General features: G+C 37.3%; 1 protein-coding gene across 5 annotated transcripts in view; it reads left to right on the top strand.

The window, feature by feature from the left end:
• PURA (purine rich element binding protein A) overlaps positions 1-20,223 on the top strand; it is a 23,880-nt gene extending 3,657 nt beyond the window's left edge. Inside the window, exons 2-4 of one of the 5 annotated variants that reach the window (XM_059733410.1) lie at positions 16,867-16,932; positions 17,023-17,090; positions 19,270-20,223. The gene's annotated coding sequence lies outside the window, so the exon portion shown is untranslated. Of the gene's footprint in view, positions 1-16,866 lie in introns of all 5 variants that reach the window. The other 4 variants (XM_059733411.1, XM_059733408.1, XM_059733409.1 and 1 more) reach the window with 4 other exon arrangements.
• The last annotated feature ends 901 nt before the right edge of the window (positions 20,224-21,124 follow it).

The raw sequence follows: 21,124 nt of genomic DNA, 5'->3' as shown, positions 1-21,124 counted from the left end.
TTCTGCAGATTGACACACACTGCTCATATTTTAAAATGTTTTACGTTATCAGCAATACATAGTGTGAGTCAATGAAAACACAGCAAAGTGTCCTTCCTAACCTTTGAGTTATTGCAAGAATTGTTAAATATATAGTCAGTTTTGGCCCTGGGGACAGGCCTAAAGGGAAATCTTTACCTGTACAAATCAGATCCTCTTTGGGTCTGATTGGGTCAATATGTGCATGGGTTGTGCAGTTCCATTCATACCATTGCAGCTTAACTGTTTTAGCAGAATTTTGTGAACAGTGTCTGAGAACTTGTGGTCAGGTGTTTTTTTTTAATCCACATTCTATATATTCTAATGATGAAAGATTCAATAACTGTAAAGTGTTTTGGGTTTGTTTTTTGGGTTTTTTGGCATTTTGCTCCGCCCCCCCCCCCCCCCCCCCAGGTGCTCGGTACTTTACCAAGGCTGTATGTCTCAGTATTTAAAGCAAACCATGGTTGGGAATACCCTGTTTAATGTTAGAAGAATAAAGGTATATTTGACCATATGTGTTGTTCTAAAAAGACAGTATGCTCAAATGTGCCAAGAAATCTAATTTCTGAGAAGTATGCCTTATATTTTTCCTTGACGATATGCTTTTAAATGTCTTGTAGAATAGGTCCAAGAGCATGATAACTACTTTATATGACTAAGTGCAAGAAAACTTGAAATTCATTGCAATACTGACATTCTTTTATTTTGAATTTAAAGGGACACTGTCAAGTAATTTACAATTAAAATATGACCTCCCTTTAAAGTGGTTATATTCTAACAGAGAATGTCCACTAAACTCTAAATCCACTTTTTGTTTAAAATAAAATTGCTCTGTCTTTGAGAAATTAAAATAAAAAGTAAAAATTAGCCACTGTTGATTCATGCCTCTTATTTATTGTTCTGCTTATGAGGATGCTGCAAGAGGCAGCCATCCAGCCACAGGGGGAGCAAAAGTTAACTGACAAACCAGAACTGTGCCGAAATCAATGTGAATGCCTATGATTATGAGGAAGTTTACAATTAAAGCTAAGATGACTTTTACATTATAGAAAGTATATGTATGGGGGGGTGGGGGTGGAATTTAGCTATTTGCCAAATAGGAAAATCCAGTATAGGAGTGATGGAAGAGGGCATTGTACATGATGGAGACTTTTTAAAATTGACCATTTATTTAAAAAAAAAAAAATACTTGACAGTGTCACTTTTTTGTGTATTCTCTGCAGGGGTTGAAATTTACTCAGTGTAGCATTCTTTGAGAAGTAGTACAAAATAGAACTTTACAACTGTAAAGAGTAGAAGGGCTGTCCACTTCAGGTGGCAAAACAGATAATAATCATATCAGGCAAGGCAGAAAGCTGCTGGTAATTTTAACCCCTGCTTACAGCAGACTGATAACTTTGTTTGGGAGCAATTACTTTGTTGCCTTTAAAATAGCACTGTAACCACCTTTTTATGATTAGCTGTAGTGTAACCTTTAACCCTTTCAAACTATGCAAGTTCTTAAATGTAAATTAGGGTTCAGTTAAAGATAGTGGATTATATTACAATCAGATGGCATTCATGCACTAACTGGAGTATATACAGATAAAGCTATTAGTTTGCCGTGTATGCTAACAGCAAAATATAACTACCTACCTATTCTAAAAATGACTTATTAATATTGTATAACAGGACTGTGGGATTGGGAGGGGATGTTACCTCTTACCTTCTTAAAAGGGGATTTAAACTTTTATAACTGTTTTTCCATCAAACTTTAATATTTTTGTCAAATTTTTAGGTATTTAATTTGTAAAATAGATTTTGCTTTGTACTGGCATACAGAAAATAGGGTATTGATTTAAACTTTATTGAAGCCAAGTGATCAAGTACATTTGTAATAAAATGTCAATGGATCTATATCAGTTGTACTCACTGTTTTCATTTCTTGTACGTTCTAATGCAGTGGTGCTATATGTCTCCCAAGGAAAAAAAAGCAAACTGAATTTGGGAAAAGGGGGGATGGAAAGAGGGAGGAAAAGGATGAGCAATGATATTACCAACTGAAGTGATTTTTTTTCATATCCAAGTAACTTTTATTGTTAGTCATTGACGATTTGGTAGATATGCGTTTTACTCAATGTAACACACACACTTTTTCAATAATGCTTCATGAAAACCTGAAGTCCTTGACAAACACATCTTTGCTTTAGGCTTCTACCTACATGATGGTTTATTACCTCCTATACTCTTAAACTGACCTTTTGGATCCCTCCCAACCTTGGAATTTAAGGGGTGGGCAAAAAAAAACCCTCAACCCATTTAGGGTTCTCTAAAGCTTTACAAGGTAGTGAACCATGTTATATTTTTGTACCTCTCCATGTTATTCTGTCTCTTCTTCAAAGGTCTTTCCCATTTTTTCCCTAAACTGAACAACTTAAGCTTTTTAAGCAAAAAATTCCTACCATTTTGGATTAAGGCCTCTGTGGATCCAGAAAACTTGGATCCCCACTCTGTCCAGACTGTTCATTTCCCATTTCAGGGCATATACCAAATCTGATTGACTTATTCCTATTATTTCTAAAGTTGTGGGAGCTAGAGGTGGAAATCCTGACATTAATGTACAAGAATGCTAAAACAGGTTTATATATTGAGAAATGTAAGTGAAACAAATTCAAAAGAGTATAACTAGCAGCAATAGACTTTCATTCTCTGACCAACTCAGTTAATAGAAAATGACCTTTATGAGAGCCTAGCTAGAAATAAGACAGTGAAAGAATGCTTATACCACTTTATAACTGACTTCTGCAAAAACCTACTGCTCCTAAATCATGGTAGAGTTTGGAAAGATAGGGTTGTGCTAAAGTTAATTCTGGAAAGTTTGTTTGAAAGGACACTGTCAAGATTTTTTTTTAATCATTGTTTTAAAATTCCATATTATGAACACTTTCGAATTTTAAAATATTTACATTTATTTTAACTTTACTTTTAAATTACTGGCTGTCTTTAGCTATGCTTGGATGTTTGAAGAGTGGCTGTCAATGTTGCCTTATAGACTATTTGAAAAGGACTTAAAAGTAGTTCCAGGTCCTACCTTTTTCTTCTGAGTTACCTGTTTGTTTTTGTTTTTTTACAATTTTCTAATTATTTAATTACTTTCCGCTTATTTAGCTATGAATTATACTGATGATTAGGTAACAGACTTTTTGTCAAGTTTAGGGAGCACTGCAGTGAAACAATGCTCACAGTGCTGTCAAACCAGCGTTTTGATAAGATCAAGTAAGCAAGCTAGTAAGAATTTTTTTCCCTCTTTGATCTGTTAGTTCTGGCAAACTTGTATGTTGCTTGTAACACTGAAAGATACTTTGAGACAGAAAAAAAATCTGCCCCACTTGTTGGTCCTTTTATTCTGGCTAGCCTCATCTTGGTTTATAAGTTTCATGTTAACTGGTTCTCTGGTACTGGGCAAAATGCTTTCTGTGAGTTGCAGGGAAATGGCATAATTAAGAAAAAAATCATAGAAGCTAAGTTAGAAGAATGTAAACATTTCATAACAATAGTTAATATTTTTAGACAATATTTAACTTTGGACCTAAAATGTTCTGTGATGTTCTTCTTAAATTCACTTGTTCATGCTTTTCGTTTACTCTGTCAGTTTGTTTGTCTACTTTTTTTTATCCTTCTGAAGTATTTCAGTTATTGGAAGTGCTGAGGCTTAGTGGCATGCACAAGTGCATAGTAGAGTTGACATATATTGATTTGAAATGTATTCCATAGTTTTGTGAAAGGTAGCATGTGATGGTTATCAGGGCCATGCATTGAATTGGTATATCATGTGAAATGTAATAACTATAGTTAACCTACAGGTGGTAGGTACCAAATTCTCAAACCTCAGGACTTGGTTTGTCATTGGATCAGTTGATCTATCCATATTTTACTGCATATTCAAAACATTTTAAACCAGACATATATGAGAAGGAAAGAGTAAAGCAGGAATTTGTTTTCTGAAGTACTCATTTCCAGCTCTCTGGGACAATATAAAAGAAATAAAGAATGAAAATAAGAAAATTAATTGCTCTAAACAAACTGGCCAAGGAAAAGAGAATTTGACCAGGCAAGGTAAGGTCATGAAAAAGGAAGGGCAAGGCAGTTAGAGACTTACTATTCCCACTAGGAAAGGCTGTACTCTGGGATTTAGTCTTGGAGAAAGCCAGAGGAAAACTGTATCTCCTTAGAAAGAACATCCGTACTTCTACCTCCCAAAATGACAGTCTTGGTCCGCTTTGGATAAAACATCAATGTGGTTAGAAAATAATTCAGCAACAATAGATGCCTTTGCAGGTTATATATGATAAAAGAATGATATGACTGTTCAAGCACCTTATAATTAGATTATTAAGCAGTAGATTTGCCATCAGTTAAATATTTAATCCAGGGGTAGGCAACTGCTGGCACAGGTGCCAGAGCACGGCATGCAAAGGCATTTTGCTTGGCGCACACACCTCAGGGTGGATGGCAGGGAAGAGGCAGGGGCTGTGCTGCCACAACAGGGATTGGGCCCCTCACGGCTCCACCACCATCCACCTGTGGCACGCCAACATCTTACAAATTGAGGCTGAGGGTGTTTTTGGCACTCTAGCCAAAAACATTGCCAACCCCTGATTTAATCAATTGCCTTATTAGCCCACGTACATCCTGTTAGGGCACTATTAATTCTCTCATCAAGGATATAGCCAAGCTCTACTCAAACATTTCCCACAAATGTTACCCCAAGATGGAGTGAGGGGGAGTCCTTTGGGTGAGGGAAAGGAGGAAGAATTGTAACTGTGGACATCTTAAGGGCTGTTCTTAGGTATACTTGTCAGACAGTGAGTGGTTCCCCAGATAACTGAATTTTCTCATGGATCAAAGATGAATGTTGTTCCTTCAACCTCCACTTCATTTGTGCTGAAACTGGCCTTAGGAGCATCCCAAGCTCCAATGGAGGCCACTCAGTTGAATGGGTGTTAGACAATGGTTACCCAGTACATGCCCAGTAGTAAGGAAAGTGAGATGGAATACAGAGAGCCATTCAAAAAAAGCAATGCTGTGCCTTGGAAAAAGGTATAGTCTCAGCAACCTTAAATTCATATAAGTAAATGGAACCTAAAGGCAGCATTAAGTCTTGAAAGAATGAGAACACCAAGTCTGTATCTTTAAAAACAGTTAACAGTTGCTCTGCATTATACTTAAGGTATAATAACAAAAATATAAAATATGGTGTTTAAAGTTGTTGTGAATGTTGTTTTAACAAGAAATTGAGAGAGATTTTAACTAGAAAATATAACTTGTATGTCAGGGAAATGTAACTGCAAGAGAAGATTAAGCTAGATCATTTGCCAACATCATGGCAAAGTCTGACCAGCAATAAGAGTCAATTGGATCAATAATGTTTATATTCTCTTTTGCTTGTATTTCTAAGGTCAATAAGGGGGTACCAGCATAACTGAGAGGAGAATTTGGTCCTAAGAAGTTTAGTGTGGAGAACAGTCTGCACTAATGACTTGTATTCTACTTGTATTGGGTTGATTTCAATGTCCATATAGACATGTCTGTCTTTGGATGACTTGAGAATTCATGATGACCACCTCTGGACTGTGGTAGGTAGTTTCTACCTGTATAAATTGCAGACCATGTTATGCATTTTGTTTGGAGTTTAAGTTAATAGCTTAAGGTGTGGGTGTCCTACCATTGTCTGTTGTGCATGTCCAAACTTTATCCCTTATGTTAGAGGTAGAGGTGCCTGTCTCTCACCAGGGAGGAGGAGTTACCCTTTTGGACAAAAACGGGGAGTTTGCACAGCCTAGTTGGGGAATAACAAAGCTTAGATTACTGGTTGTGCAGCTGACTGTTCTCTTAAAGGCCAATTGGTTTATTATCTGCCCTGGACTATGAGTAAGAGTGGCTCCTAAACCTCTTTCTTGGCCTTTTCCTCAAAGGACACTAGTAGTATACTGAAGACTTGCAACTGATGAAGTGAGAGGGGAGTTAATGAAAGAGCTGGTTTCACTATCTTATTCTGAATCCGACTGAGTGGGCTTTGCTTTTTTAATCATATTCTAAAGCCAGGCAGGAGGTGGAGAGAGATGTGTTTGCTTTTGGCGAGGAGGGAGCTTTGGGCTACACCTGGCAATATAATAAAAAGATCTCCCTTTTGGCTAGTGGTAACTTCTGGAAAAGTATAAAGGTGGTTATAGGAACTCATAGTCATTGTTTGCTTTAGGAAGGTCAAGGTGCCAGGTTCACGTAAATGATTTGGAGCATTGCTCTAAAATGACATTTTTGACACTGGCAAACTTTAATGCATTGTCTTTCTTAGAGTTTTTTGTTTTATTAAGAAGACTGGCAAGACTGCTCAGGCTAACTGGACTTCCTAGATCATCCTGGAACAAATCAATTTAGGTTTAGTCCTGAAATCAGTGGTGAGGCATTACTTTGGGTTGCACTGGTTGCTGTCCTTCTGGCATGATAGATAATCACATGTCTTTGCTGATTAATTTTGATGTTAGTTAGCTTAACCATGAAGTGATGTTGTTTCATTTGCAAACCCTTGCAGTAGCATATGAGAGGCTATCCTGAATATGTCTCTTTCTGAGAGATCTTATATCATAGTATTGGCTAATTGCTCAAATGTCTTGAGGTTTCCATATTATTCTGTTCTGCTGTCTGTCTTAATTGATGCACCTGTAGCCATTCAATATGGTTTGTAAGGAAATTGGAGCTATGATGTCTCAACTATGGAAATGAAACCTAGTTTTATATTTTTATCGAGTTGAACATGGCACAGTGTAGTAATTTACCAGTGCTTAATTGAGACTTTAGCTTGTAGGTAGACCAGTTATGTGGGTAGTACCTCATCTAAGACCTGGCTAACTTGTATTGGCTGAAATAAAGTTTAGAGAATTGCCAGAGGATCACTCTCATTCATGAGAGTGTGGATGATAGGATACCAAGAGTAGACAAGAATTCTAATTTTTAAATTATGCATAGGTAAAAAATCCTGGTTCTGCTAGATGTCTTGTTCATGGGGGCTCTACTCCAGGTGTACAAGAGGTGCAAGTTTATCTGTTTTAGATTCCGTGCGGACAAAGTGTCTTATCACAATTATGCATAAATGGTAACTTCTTGGGCTACAAGACCTTCATAGTTTCGTAGTTGGTAGGGTTGGAAGGGACCTGAGCAGATCATCAAGTCTGACCCCTTGCCATGGCAGGAAAGAGTACTGGGGTCAAACGACCCCAGCAAGGTGTTCATCTGGCTTCCTCTTAAAGACCCCCAGGGTAGGAGCCAGCACCACTTCTCTTGGAAGTTGGTTCCAGATCCTAGCCACCCTGACTGTGAAGTAGCGCCTCCTGATATCTAGCCTAAATCTACCCTCTGCCAGCTTGTGACCGTTATTTTTTGTCACTCCTGGTGGCACTCAGGGGAACAGGGACTCCCCCAATGCCTGCTGGTCCCCCCTGACTAGTTTGTAAATGGCCACTAGATCCCCCCTCAGCCTTCTCTTGTGGAGGCTGAACAGGTTCAGGTCCCTTAGCCTCTCCTTGTAGGGCCTGCCCTGCTGCCCCCTGATCATGCAAGTGGTCCTCCTCTGGACCTTCTCCATGTTGTCCACATCCCTCCTGAAGTGCAGCACCCAGAACAGGATGCAGTACTCCAACTGCAGCCTGACCAGCGCTGCATAGAGGGGGAGGATCACCTCCTTAGACCTGCTCGAGATGCACCTGTGGATGCATGACATGGTGTGGTTGGCCTTCCTGACGGCGTCCCCACACTGTCGGCCCATGTTCATTTTGGCATCAGTAATGATTCCAAGATCCTTTTCTGTCTCTGCACTGACGAGAAGGGAGTTCCCCAGCCTGTAGGTATGCTGCTGGTTCTTCCTCCCCAGGTGCAGCACCTTGCACTTGTCAGTGTTGAAACCCATCCTGTTCTCATCCTCCCACCCCTGTAACCTCTCTAGGTCCAATTGCAGCCTATTCCTCCCTTCTAGCATGCCCACTTCCCCCCACATCTTAGTGTCATCTGCGAATTTGAACAGGGTGCTTTTTTACCCCCTCGATCAAGTCACTGATGAAGATGTTGAACAGTGCGGGCCCGAGGACTGAGCCCTGGGGAACCCCACTGCCAACATCCCTCCAGGTCGAATAAGACCTGTCCACCACTCAACTAGTGACCCATTTGACCGTGTAGGTGTCGACACCACAGTGTTTATATTACAAGAGTGGATTCCTGTAGCGCTTCCACAAAGAGCATGTCCTACTTGTTTTTAACGATCTGCCTTGGTTACCATTTAGTTTCTGAACACAATGGATGATGGGGCCTTTTATTATATATAGGGCATGTATACATGTCACCTTATGGCGACATAGTGATCACATGGGTCTGTACATGATTGGCAGCTACGTTGCCATAGTGGCGCCAGTATAGTGTGCTGCTATGGTGACGTAGTGGCAAAATCTAAACATGCACCGCGCACATAGTGCAGTTTCATAGTAGGTAGGGTTGGAAGGGACCTGAGCAGATCAAGCCCGACCCCCTGCCATGGCAGGAAAGAAGGCAGGGGTCAAACAGCCCCGGCTAGGTGATTATCTAGCCTCCTTTTGAAGACCCCCAGGGTAGGAGCAAGCACCACTTCCCTTGGAAGTTGGTTCCAGATCCTCGCTGCCCTGACTGTGAAGTAGTACCTCCTGATGTCTACCCTGAACCTACTCTCAGTCAACTTGTGGCCATTATTCCTAGTTATGGCCATTATTCCTAGTAACCATTATTCGCAGTAACCGGCCATACTGCGCTGTGCTTTAGTACTTTCCAGAAAGAAGTACTAAAGCATGATGCCATAGTCTCCTACAGTTTCAGGCCTGATCAACCTTGGCTGCCTTCCTTATATTATGTATGGGATCTGAAATAAAAAAGTGCTCAAATTGACATGGAAGGGGACTGAAAGCAAGGAGAGAATTTTTTTCAGACTAGTGGTTCTCTATAGAATCTTCTTTCTGTATTAGTCCCACAGAGCCAGGCTTCCGATTTCTGTGCAATTTGAAAAATACCCACTAAAGCTTTTAAGAGATTGAATTTAAGGTGTGAATTGGGGATTTATGAAAGGTAGCATTTATAACTCCCAATACATTGCTGGGGAGAAGAATTTATAACTTAACATTGGTTTATCAAGATATCTTGTTTTAAATGAGTAGATACAATTTGTTTAAAAATCTGCATTGGTAGCACCAGAGGTAGACTAGATGACCCAATATTCTTATCAGTACAATTTCATAATTCATAAATAATATCCCTTCAGAGGAATATTTTATGGAATAATTTGCCTCCAGAGATGATGGTGTCATTGGGACTAAGGCAAAACTGTAAAGAACAACTAGATACGGGATCTGCTGAAGTCTTTTGATGCTGTCTAACAGTGTTGCATGGTAGTGTGCTACATTGCCTAGGAACTGTTTTCTACAATATTTCTGAGTTAAATAATTAAAATTCACATGTTATGGTCATTTTTCTTGTAGTCCACATATGTAGTTTCAGTTTCAATCAGGCTACATTAACAGGATTTTTTTTGGCAAGAAAAAATATTGGGCTTCTATTCTGCATTAACCAATAAAAAGTCCTGGAAAATTAATTTCTCTCAACTTTTATATGTTGAATAGAACTCCTTGGTCAGCGCACTGAAGTAAAACAAATCCAACTAAATAACTTAAAACAAACTTTGATCTGTAACTCAAGAGGTAAAATTTCATGTCTAGTCACACAATAAAAACATAGTTCAGTTATGGAAGTAGAAGGCAAACGTCAGATAATCTGGAAGCTTCCCAGCTTACTTTAAACTATGATTGCTTACCTTGACACTTGTACATGTCTGTACACACAGTGCAAGCAGCCAGTAGTCCTCAAAGCCCAAGTACAGAATCCTGAGGCCAAAGCTGCTGAACTGGGAAAGAGAAATGGAATTATGTACAAAAAGATCATATGCTATATGGAGGCTCTAGACTGGGCTCACCACAGGACTGGCTCCCTCTGCCCTCCAAATTGAGAAAGTTTGTCTCATTATTGGAAAACGAGGAAATGGAGCAACCAAACCTTAACTGGGAATTTTACCTTATGGTAGAAAAGAATGATCATTCTTTTTGCTTTCAGAAAGCCACTTCAGAAGATAGGGATATTGTAGTGAGTGTCACGAGACTGAGATAGCTATGTCTTTAATGAGTGACTATGTTCCTAACTGCTACTGTGCATGTGGTTGCTACAAGACTCGTTTGGTAAATTGCTGATAGGTGCAAAAGTAACAGACAGATTTTATGAGACATATAAATAGACCTATAGTGAAAGACTGCAAGCAGCTTGTGGTTGCTACATATTGGTACCAAAGATATAGAGATGTCCAGGATCCTAAATACATGACTAAGAAGAGGGCTTTATTTCAGAATGTATGGTACCTTTTTCTTAACTATATACTGAACTACATGCAGAGCAAGCGAGATGGAGAGAGGAGCTTTAGGGTGTTTAATGTGTGTGGTTGGGAAGGTGATGTAAAGAGTAGGGGGACTAATTAAACTGAGCACCAAGGAACTTTTTAGATAGGAGCAGCTTATATAGGAATAGACTGAGTTCTGCTCCAACCAAATTAGAACCAGACTGGTGGCACAGAATGTTGATAAGGTTTTGGGAGGATTATTTAAATGAAGGATTGGGGGTAAACTGACAGGTGATGCAAAGCAATTGGGTTGGACTAAAACAATTACTAGAGATACCACTAATAGAAAGGGATTTCAGCATCTAGTAAAAGGAGTGGAAGTGGAGCACCAGCGGGTTGTGATCGCAACAGTATATTCTAGAAAAGGAACAGGATCTCAGACCAAGGAGTTAAATAAGAAATAGGCACCCAGCCAATATAAAAACTATAAATGTCTTTATACCAGTGTGAGAAGCTTAAAACAAAAATAGATGAACTAGAATGCCAAGTCGTGTAAGAGGACCTTGACATAATAGGCATTATTGAAACACGATGGAATGATAAAAATCAATGGGATACTGTATTACCTTATAATAAGCCATACAAGAAGGACAGAATAGGTCGTAGAGGTAGTGGAGTAGTACTACATCTAAAAAAAAAAAATTCCATAGAGTATAAAAGGAAATTGGACTGGTGAGGCTCATACAATAGAATCTGCATGGATATAAATCCCAAGTCATAACACAGGTAGGCTCGTAGAGTTATATTTCTGTCTTCCAGATCATAAAAAGATCTAGTGATTTGTACTAGTGTTGAAGGAGATAAGAGGCAGCTGAACATTCATAAAACTGTAAGAAGAGGTGACTTCAGCAATTCACATATAAAATGACCAGATTTCAGTGGTTTGAAAAAGTAGTTTCTTGACACCTGAAATGTTTGCTTCTTGTAACAGCTTATTTAAGAGCTTAAGTAATACAAAGGAATTGGTTCAAGAAGTATGGATGGTTGAGTTGGTAAGAAGTAGTGACCAGACTATTTACATGCTCACCATCTTTGGGAGGGAAGAGTCATACCCCAAATCAGCCTAATGGTGTTAAACTTTGGGAAAAACTTAATGAAAACAAGAGCACTGGTCAAGTGACCCTAAAGTCAAGAGTGACATGAGAAACTTCAAAATCCTTAATCAGCAAAGTGATACATAGATAAGTATCCTAAAAGCTCGTAAGTATCAGACATTGAGAGCTCTTCAATGAAAGGAAGTCTGGCCATAGATCAGTGCAGTAAAACGGGAAGTTATGGGGAAGGGACTATCTTTCAAAAAATGGAAGTCCAACCACAGTGAAGTGGATACAAAGACGCATGAAATATGGCAGGTAACATGGAAGTGGAAATTAAAAGGGTTAAGATGGATTTTGAACAGTTAAAGACCTCAGAGCAAATTAATTTTTTAAGCATATAAGGTCAGAGAGTCTGGGGAAAGTCAGAGTTCATTGGACTACCAGAATTTAAAAGGAGTATGTAATTTTTCTGTAATGTCCTCCTCTTCTTCAAGTGATTTCTCAGCTTCAGTATTCAGCACAGAGGATGTTTGAGAGATACCTATGCTCGATCTATTCTTTTTGGGTAATAAAGATTGGGCTAGTTTTAAAGGCAGGCTGAAGTATCTAAAGAGGAGGTAGTAGAACAAACTTAATACGTCAAAGCTGCCAAGACCAGAGGTTTTTACACCTAGGAATTCTGAAGGAACATGAGAACAAAGGAGCCGAGTTACGAACAAAAACAACTTTTCATTAAAAGTGGTGATCTTGAGGACTAGAGGCTAATAAATACTGTATTTATCTAACAAAATAAAGAATTAAGGATTATTTTGTGAATTACATACTGGTGATCCCTTACTTTATTACCAGGTAGATTAGCTGAAGTGGTAGAACACCTAGCTGAATATGATAGACCTTAAATCAGCCTGGCTTCTGTAAAGGAAAATTGTGCTTCTCTAATCTGTTAGATCAGGGATGTCAAACTCCCTTCACCGCCTGAGTGAGATCTAGACTACAGGACTCTTTGTGGGCTGGATCCAGCACAGGCATGGCATGGTTCCAGACCAAAGCACATGGTGACAGAGGCAGCTCTGACATGGTAGTGACAGTGCCAGCTTCCGCCACGTGCTGATGCCAGAGCTTGATGAGTTTTAAATTAAATAATCATTCAGGAAGATCAGCCTCTCTCCAATATCCAGCCGTGGTCAATAAAAACAACTGAAGGTATCTAAAAGAATGGGAAAGAAAAAAATAGCCAATATGCTACTATTAAAATTATTTTGCCTCCCTCTACAGAATCTGCTAGGGCCCATGGTCAGATGGAATATAGGACACTGGACTGAGTGGACTACTAGCCTGATCTGGCACAATAACTTCCATATTCATAATTAGTTCTTCTATTCACTTTGTTCTTCAGTTTTTCATTGTTAGGCACCAAGTACACTCCAGTCTTATTATGAGGCATTCTCTAATAATAGATCCTCTGATATAAAACTCATGTTTTGGAACTTTCCAAAGTTTTATCCCAGGGTCCTGGGTTTTTTGGTTATTAAAAGGTTATTCCAAATTCTAAAGTCCCAAGCCCTGTTACAAGGTTCAGGTCCATTAAATGTTTAGAGTAAAGCTTTTATTGATTGTAAATAGTATAGTTTAATAGGTCTCCAGGACATTCCAATGCTTTTTCTTCATGAGTTTGCAGTTGCCATTATAGGACTCAAATTTTTGGTTTACATTTTTCCAAAAATATTAAATTCAGTGTAATACTCAACGTTTTAGTTAAATTATGTAATCTGGCTGTAAAGTTGCTTCATGTAGACCCCATGTATTATGTTTGCATGACAACTATTTGTTACAGAAAAATGCAATAATCTACCATGTTTGCTGTTCAGTAATTTGGGATTTGATCCTATACGTTTGCCCATTTATATTTTCATGCACACAAACTGCACAGGGAAAATTTATTTTTAAAGTTTACTTTTCATCTTTTTGCAATAGCTTGTATTTGAAGTTAGATGGAAAGTTTCTACAGACAAATCAGAAAAAAAAGCATTCTTCTATTGATCAGGATAACACTAATTTATATTTTAAAGGAAGTACACCAAATTGTAGAAATACAAGGCTATTTTTAAGGGTTGTTCTAAAACTTGTATTAATTTATAATAAGAATTTTTTCAGATGTGTTGTCTGTCTTCCTTTAAATTATTCTAGTTACGGAATATAGATAGATGTTGCTGTGGTTCTGCAAACGAGTGCTGTACTTCTAATTCCTTTGGACTAGGCGTGTGTGTGCCTGTCTGGCTGGTTGGCTGAAAGGTGACTTGAAGAAGGAAAAATTAGTTTATACCCTTTTATGCTGCTTTATGATATGCATATATGGGGGGGGGGGGGGTGTTCTTCCTGGTTTTCACACTACAAATATCAGGAATGTCCAGTCTTGTCTTCCCTGTTTTAGTTGCTATGGGTGTTCCTAGGAGGGCCCAGATACTGTATTTTCTCTCATACAGCATGTATCTGCTCCCCCAAACCGGGCTGTGTCTTAAGTGGGGAAGCTATTTTCTTTTCTGGAAAAGTAGCAGGCCTGGAGACTCTGCATGCTATGCAGCTGCCAAGATGGCTATGCTTGCATTTGGTTCAGCAAACTTAAGAGGGCAGAGTCCTGTGTTAACCCTCTCGCAGCTGTGCTGTTGGATGAGTATTGTAACTAGTGCCTGGTGAGGCAGCAAGTGAGCTACTGGCAATATTGGGATGAGGCTTATGATGTGGAAACACTTTATTTACAGAAACGTATATAAAGGACTGCTAACAGTAAAGGAATGAACAGTCTTGCCACTGCCTTTGCAAGGGTCTGGGGCTTAACTTCGAATGACATGAGATAAGTCGCCCTGGCAAGTCCTCTAGGAAGTATGGCATCCCAGGAAACAGTCTAAGTGAGGCAGTGGGCAACTAGAATGTCCTCCACACTGTATTTCCAGGAGAGCTCACTCTGTCACAGTCAGCCATGACTTTTATGCCTTTCAAAAACAAGTTACTTGTTTTATTGAGGGGGCATGTTGTATGCAAGAAAATACAGTATGTGGAGTGGGAGGTCACTCAGCTCCCACTCCACAAAATGAAGGCTAAGATGAAGTAATGAGAAGTTTGGTGGGGGGGGAGGGTTGTTTCTTTAATCTGTTTTCAAATACTTTGGTGACACTGTGCCACCTTAACGCACATACAAATATTTGGAAATCTAAATTTAAGGGTCATGGATGTTGCATCTTTAAGGTTGTTTTTGTCCCCCGTAATGTTGATCAGGTGCCTAAGATAAGTGTTAACAATTTGAAATAAAAGTTGTAAGTAGGCTGAATAAAAATCAAACTATTTCTCAATCAGATTTCACTTCCGAGGCATCTATATACAATAAATCTCTTTAGGTTCTGGCCATATTGCCACATAATCTTCCAAGAAAGATAGACAGGGCCTAAATTGTTAATGTGAAAAACAGCTGAAAAAATCTCCAACCAAACGTTAAGTTGCATACCTCCCCCTGCCCCCGCCAAACCTGTTTGCAGACATCATAAAGACATTAAAAGGGTATATACATGTATATTCGTGTTTTGGGTTTGTTTTTTTCTTGTCCAGGTGATCTTTAAGCCCAAACTGTACTCTGCTGGGCTAGAAGGCCAAACAGTACAATATATGTGCAGGGGAACCACCACATGCTGCAGCAGAGTTGTATGCAGCAGCTCTCTGTAGCTCAGTGCTGTGCCTGGGGAGGAAAACAGGGCATGCTGGAAGCATGGCCAGTCAGTGAATGTAAGGGGCTTAATGAGTATGGGAGCAGATTTGGGAAGCTACCAGGATCACTTGCACACCAACCAAATAAAAGTGTTGTGTTAGCAATGCAGGTGCCCTTGAATATGATTTTGGAAGAAGATTCTTCCCTGCAGACTTGCTCTTCTCCTGCACAGAGCTCTTTTTGCCTTTACTTTGCTGCATATAATGGTCCTTGCAATAGACGCAATCCTGTAACTGTCACATATGTAAGGGTGTAAGAAATTTTTGGTCTTGAAATGTTAAGGTCCAAAGTCTCTAGTCATAGGTGTGGCTTTTATTCTCCCATGTATGTGTTAATATTAAGACCCTATCAGCTAGTTACAGTAATAAAAATGGCCAATTTCTAAGTGGATGCATTGGAGGAGTGTAATCCCTTCTGCAGTTCCGTGGTATTTTGTATTTCAGCCACATTCATTCTTGTATCTTAAAAGGTACAATAAATAAAGAATTCTCTATTTGTAATGCCATTCACATACTTAGTGAGCTAGTTTACCGTAGCTGTTAAGTTTGTGTTTAGGAAGTTAAATGTGTTTGGTATTCAAGATGTCAAACTTTTATCCTAAATATTGATTCCCAATAAAAATGCATTGAGATTTTTTGGCCCCAAAATTATGTAAAGTTTTGTTTTCTGTTTTGTATGTAGGTTAATTAAAAGCTGGTCTTTTTTTTCTTATTTTAAGCCATGACATATAGTTCTGTTATATTTTCTAGCCATCTTGACTCATGTTTGCAAATATTCTTGCTAATATAAAGCTAAATGTAAAAAATGTTTGTGTGGTTCATGTATATGTTTCTGTGGTTTCAAATTGGCTACAGAATACTGGAACTTCATTGTACCTTGGTTAGATGTTAAACTTTTAACTCTTCTACTGTATGGCTTCTTGATTTCTCTTGTCCAATGTGGACCAACTCTCTATTTTTTGGAAATAAATAAGCATGTAAATAAAATGAATGGGTTTATGCCACTTACAAGAAAATACTTTATTTAAAAGAAAAACTCAGTATTGTATATTTTATGGTATTTCATTTGGTCAAATAAAAATCAGTATTCTAGAGGCTGATGTTCAAGCAGCTATGATGATGATGAGATACCATACTATGTACAAACAAATTTTTTGAGTAATCCTGCAGAGAACTTCAGTTTCCAAGTTGTCATTCAAACGCCTTTCAGGAATGCTAAATTAACTACCATGGAAAGGAGGAGGGGTTGGGGGGAATTTCAGGAAGAAAGACAGAAGTTTTAAAAATCTTTCTTTCCTTTTAACATAAGGCTTCTGGTTTGGGGCATTTATTTGCCAAAAAGTCAGTTGAATGTGGGGTAGGAGGGTAGTGGAGCAGTTCAGTCCCAATCTGTCCTGTTTATGGGCATATTTCTTCCATCTTTCCCTAATTTAAAATTTGTTAGAACCACAGAAGTTTATCCAGTGGAAATTGGGAATACACTGACATTTTTTCTTCTTCTCCATATAAACCAATATTTACCAGTAATCCTATGTTTCTGTTTTTGTTTTTTGGCAGACTTTTACCAGTAAATATCGGTTTATTCCTGAAACCAGAAGCCCTAAACATACCTTTGTTTATAAGGTCAGTCGTCATTTCCTCTCTATCCTCCCCCATTTAATACAAATTATGTGATCTGTCAGGTAAATGAAAGCTACAACGTTTTCTTCCTAGTTTTCTTGCTCTGCACTATTGGAAAGGGGATCTATGGGACCTAGAAAACATCATTTGGTAATGTAGATGTGAGTTTCCAAACTATTATTCTTAAGAAGTTAAACTCTTTTTGAAAATCTGCTTTAAGACTAGAGGCATTTACATCTACAAGGTGGCAGGAGCTGATTGAACTCATCCTAAAATATATAAAAATGGAAGACTTATATTTTACAGTATTGTACATAATTCTGTTAAAATATTTTCATCCATGGCATGGAAATTATTTATATGAAAGCATATACCAGAAAATGATTTTTGTATTTTGCAAGAATGGGGTAGAAGAAAAAACTGAATTTGAGCCTGACCATGTTTTAAACTTATCACAAAAATTTACTTTGAAATTGAGAGAGAACTCAAAAAGCAAAATGTTCAAAATTTAAAAGGACGTTGTTGGATAGTTCAGAACTGTCAAATTCAAGTTTTCTGTGTGAGTTTTGTAATGATTTGAATGGATACATATTTTATGAAATTCTGTTACATACTCAAAATAGAACTTGGGAGTATTTAAACAGCCCTTTAGAGTGTTTGCAAGAAATAGAGAAGCTGACTAGGAAAAGAAAACGAAGCTGAATAAACAGGTCCAGCTAAATTTTTGCTTTCCAGAACAAGTGAAATGCAAAGAGTAAAAGAAGAGGGGAAAATCAGGATTTTAAGCATTTATTTGGGTTTTAATCCCTTAGAGCATTGCCAGCAATTTAAGGAAGACTATTTTCTATATGATTGTTAATTTATGTCCCTTTAAGAAGCACAATCTAGTAAAATTATCTTAATAATATGAAAGATAAGACTGTAATCTTTATTTTTGTGATTTTACTATAACTAAAAGCTTTTGCAGTCTTAGTTGAAGTCCACAGTGACTGGAGTCTTCCAGTTGTACACTTTTTCTAAGCTGAAAAGTACCTTTCCTCCCCTTTTACAGCCTGTGTGGTTCTGATTGCTGGCAGTTCTGTAGTGCAACAACTTTAATCTGAGCAATTGAGACTCGCTGTACATTACCTGCAGACAGCTTGAGGAGGACTCATGTTAACAGATTGGTACTCAACAGCATCACCCCACCTTGTGAAGTCACTTATTTTTTTAAAAGTCAGTGTTAGATTAACCTCTTTAGCTTTAAAGGAAAATTTATATTGCAAAGCAACTTTATTATGGACCTTTCATATATTCATAATTCCCTTGCAATCCCAAATTGGAGAAAAAGCTCCTGTTAAGGGTATATATTACTCTAGATTTTTTCTTACTGTAAATATTGTAATTTTATAATACTGTCAATATTTTATTAACTTACAGATATTTAACAAAGTTTAATCTATGTGGGTTCAGATTTATTAAGTGCTCCGCACTTCCATAGTTTTTGTTGCAGTCAGTATTGTATTATGTTCTAATGTAAGATTAACTTAAGTAAAAATAAATAAATAAATATTGATTTAATATATCTGTGAGAAATCAAACAATAGAAAAAATATTTTCCTTTTTAAAGCGTATATTCCAGTTTCAATCTTAAAAATAATTTAATGGAATATTAAAATGACAAAACTTCAAAAACATATGTAGCTAAACAGCAGTTAGACCCATGTCACTTGAAAACTTAAAAACTGAACTATAACAGGCTTTTATCAGCCTGATTGCCGTGAACAAGAATTTCTGCAGTATCTAAATCATAATTTTTTTTTCATCTGGAATAAAGGGGCACTGTCAGATCAATTTGAGGTTTTTGAAAAAAGTCAAGATCATTAGAAACACTTTTCTTTTTTAAAGCCTTTTACAGTTGTAATTAAAACAGGATTTTTTGTTTGTTTGTTTGGTCTCTAAAGATTCCGGTAGGAGTTTGCATCTCAAAGTTCGCAGCCCAATAGTACTGCATGAAAGCCAGAAAGAAGCTAGAAATTGACCGTATGCAGGGAGTAACATTTTTTTTAAGTTCTCCAAGCTGAAGGCCTGGTCCTCTTCTTTTTGAAATGCACAGCAAAGTTTCTATTGGCTTCTCTGTTAAGAGGATCAGGTCCCAAATTTTCATTTTATTCATCTCAGCGCTGACAATAAAAGTAATTGAGATTTCTAAAATTTTGTTTGATAAAGCTAAGATTCTCCTAATAAATTTATTGTTTTTTAAAAATTACTTTTAATCTGATTGTGTCCCATTAACAGTTTAGCTTTAACATACTCATTCTGCTTAACAGTTTACCTTTAACATGTTTGTTTGCTCTGCAGACTGATCAGAAGTTAAGGTATTTTTTTCAGCGGCCAGAGAGAATGAATCGGTAGTAGGTTTACAACACAACTCTTCTGAAAACAGCAAGAATATCTCAATTTTTTTTTTGTGGGAGTTGGTATTTTTTGAGTTTTACAAGTTAATCTTTATTAGAGATGTGCCAATCTATACTGCTTATTGTAGTGCTGTTATATTTAGGCATTTCAGTTAATTTGCAAATATATACTGTAACAGTATACTTTGTACAGAATTATTTAAATTTATTTGAAATCTGAAATAAATTAGGCAGAAAATAAAGATGTTTATTTTTCATTTGACTATGTAAGCAGCTATTATTCTTTTGTTTTTAGTGTATTTGTGCATTAAATTTCATAGCCCTTATTTTCTTTAGTTGATAGGCCAATTTTAAGGAACTCTGTGGAGATGTGTATATGAATTTGTATTGTATATTGATAACTAGAATGCAAACAATGAAATCATACTGCTTCTACACATTCAGAGAAGAAGTTCTTCACTGTTTGAATATATTTTTCATTTTATGACAAGAAAAGCATTTATTTTTTTAAAGAGATTCATGAAGCTCCTGCCATCCAGCTTTGCAAATCAGCTATTAAAATTCCAGGGTGGGAGATCACTTGTCTAGCCTTTGCTGACAGACCAAAGTCAGCTTGAACAGCATTCTAATATGATGTCAAAATTGTCCTTTGTGCTTTAAGTAAAACAAAACAAAAAGAAGAAAAAAAAAGAAAAGCAACCAAGAAAAATCAATATGTTAAGTTTGTTAGAAAACAAGTTCCTTATTGTACAATAGAATGAATATTGCTAGTCAACCTGTTGTCATTAATAATAGATTCTTATTTTTGAATTATCTATTTAAAAGAACAGCAAACATTGTATTTGCTAGTAAATTTAAAGTGTTTACATGTAATTACTTAATAAATTATTTGATTTAAGATGGCTCTTATCAGTCCTGATTTTTAATGTAGAAAAACTAAATTTTGGCTAATGTCTTTCAGTTCATGCTGTTCTTTAAAATTTCCTAAAGCATTTTTTTAATGAATCCGTTTGTTTGAAATGAGGTTCTGATGAAGACACAAAACATATGTTTCTCTAAGATTTCTGACAGGATTACTATGTAACATTTCCAATTTATCTACATCATGCTATTGCTCTTTCTTATCCAAAACAAATTATTATAATGCTGGAATAGAGCAGAATGCTAATAGCTGAAATATTGCCAATTAATGGTATTATACAGCTAGTTTTCACTTTGTGAATCCTGGTATTTCTTTGCAGCTAAGAGACCTATTACAAGAAAATATATTGTTTCAAAATAGTGAATTGTCCATCCTAATTCTGAATGGATTCAAACTGAATTAATGAAGTTCTTTAATCTTTCTCTGTTAAAACTTTATGGGAAAGTTGACTGGAGGTAAGGATAGGTAGAAGACATGGACATCCTGAAGTGGAGCATCACTATTCCATAGGCAGCCCTGGAAGACTTCCAGGTCCAAGAAGACCTGGAGAAACTCCCAAGTGGTATGTTTTGTACCCAAGTCCTGGCTTCTCAGACTGGAGTTGCAAGCAAGTCTATTCTTCCTTTCTTTATGGGAAAGATAAGTCCTCATATTTTATTTTATGAGATGGGCTCTCAGTTTAGAAAAGACTTGAGAACCACTGTTCTCAACTGATCATTGAAACATGGGTAATGAGTGTGGATGATTTGAAAGAAATAGAATATTGTTTTAGAAACTGTGAAAGCTAACTCTTTCTCAGAGTAAGAGAAAATACAGCAGACATGGGTGAAGGGAACCAGGCCACTTCTCTCTTACTGTTGAAGCCTTGGATTCAAAC

This window comes from Alligator mississippiensis, chromosome 9, assembly GCF_030867095.1.
Source record: "Alligator mississippiensis isolate rAllMis1 chromosome 9, rAllMis1, whole genome shotgun sequence".
Classification (NCBI taxonomy): Eukaryota; Metazoa; Chordata; order Crocodylia; family Alligatoridae; genus Alligator; species Alligator mississippiensis.
Note: the sequence above shows the minus strand (reverse complement) of the source record. Positions and strands in the feature narration are given on the sequence as shown.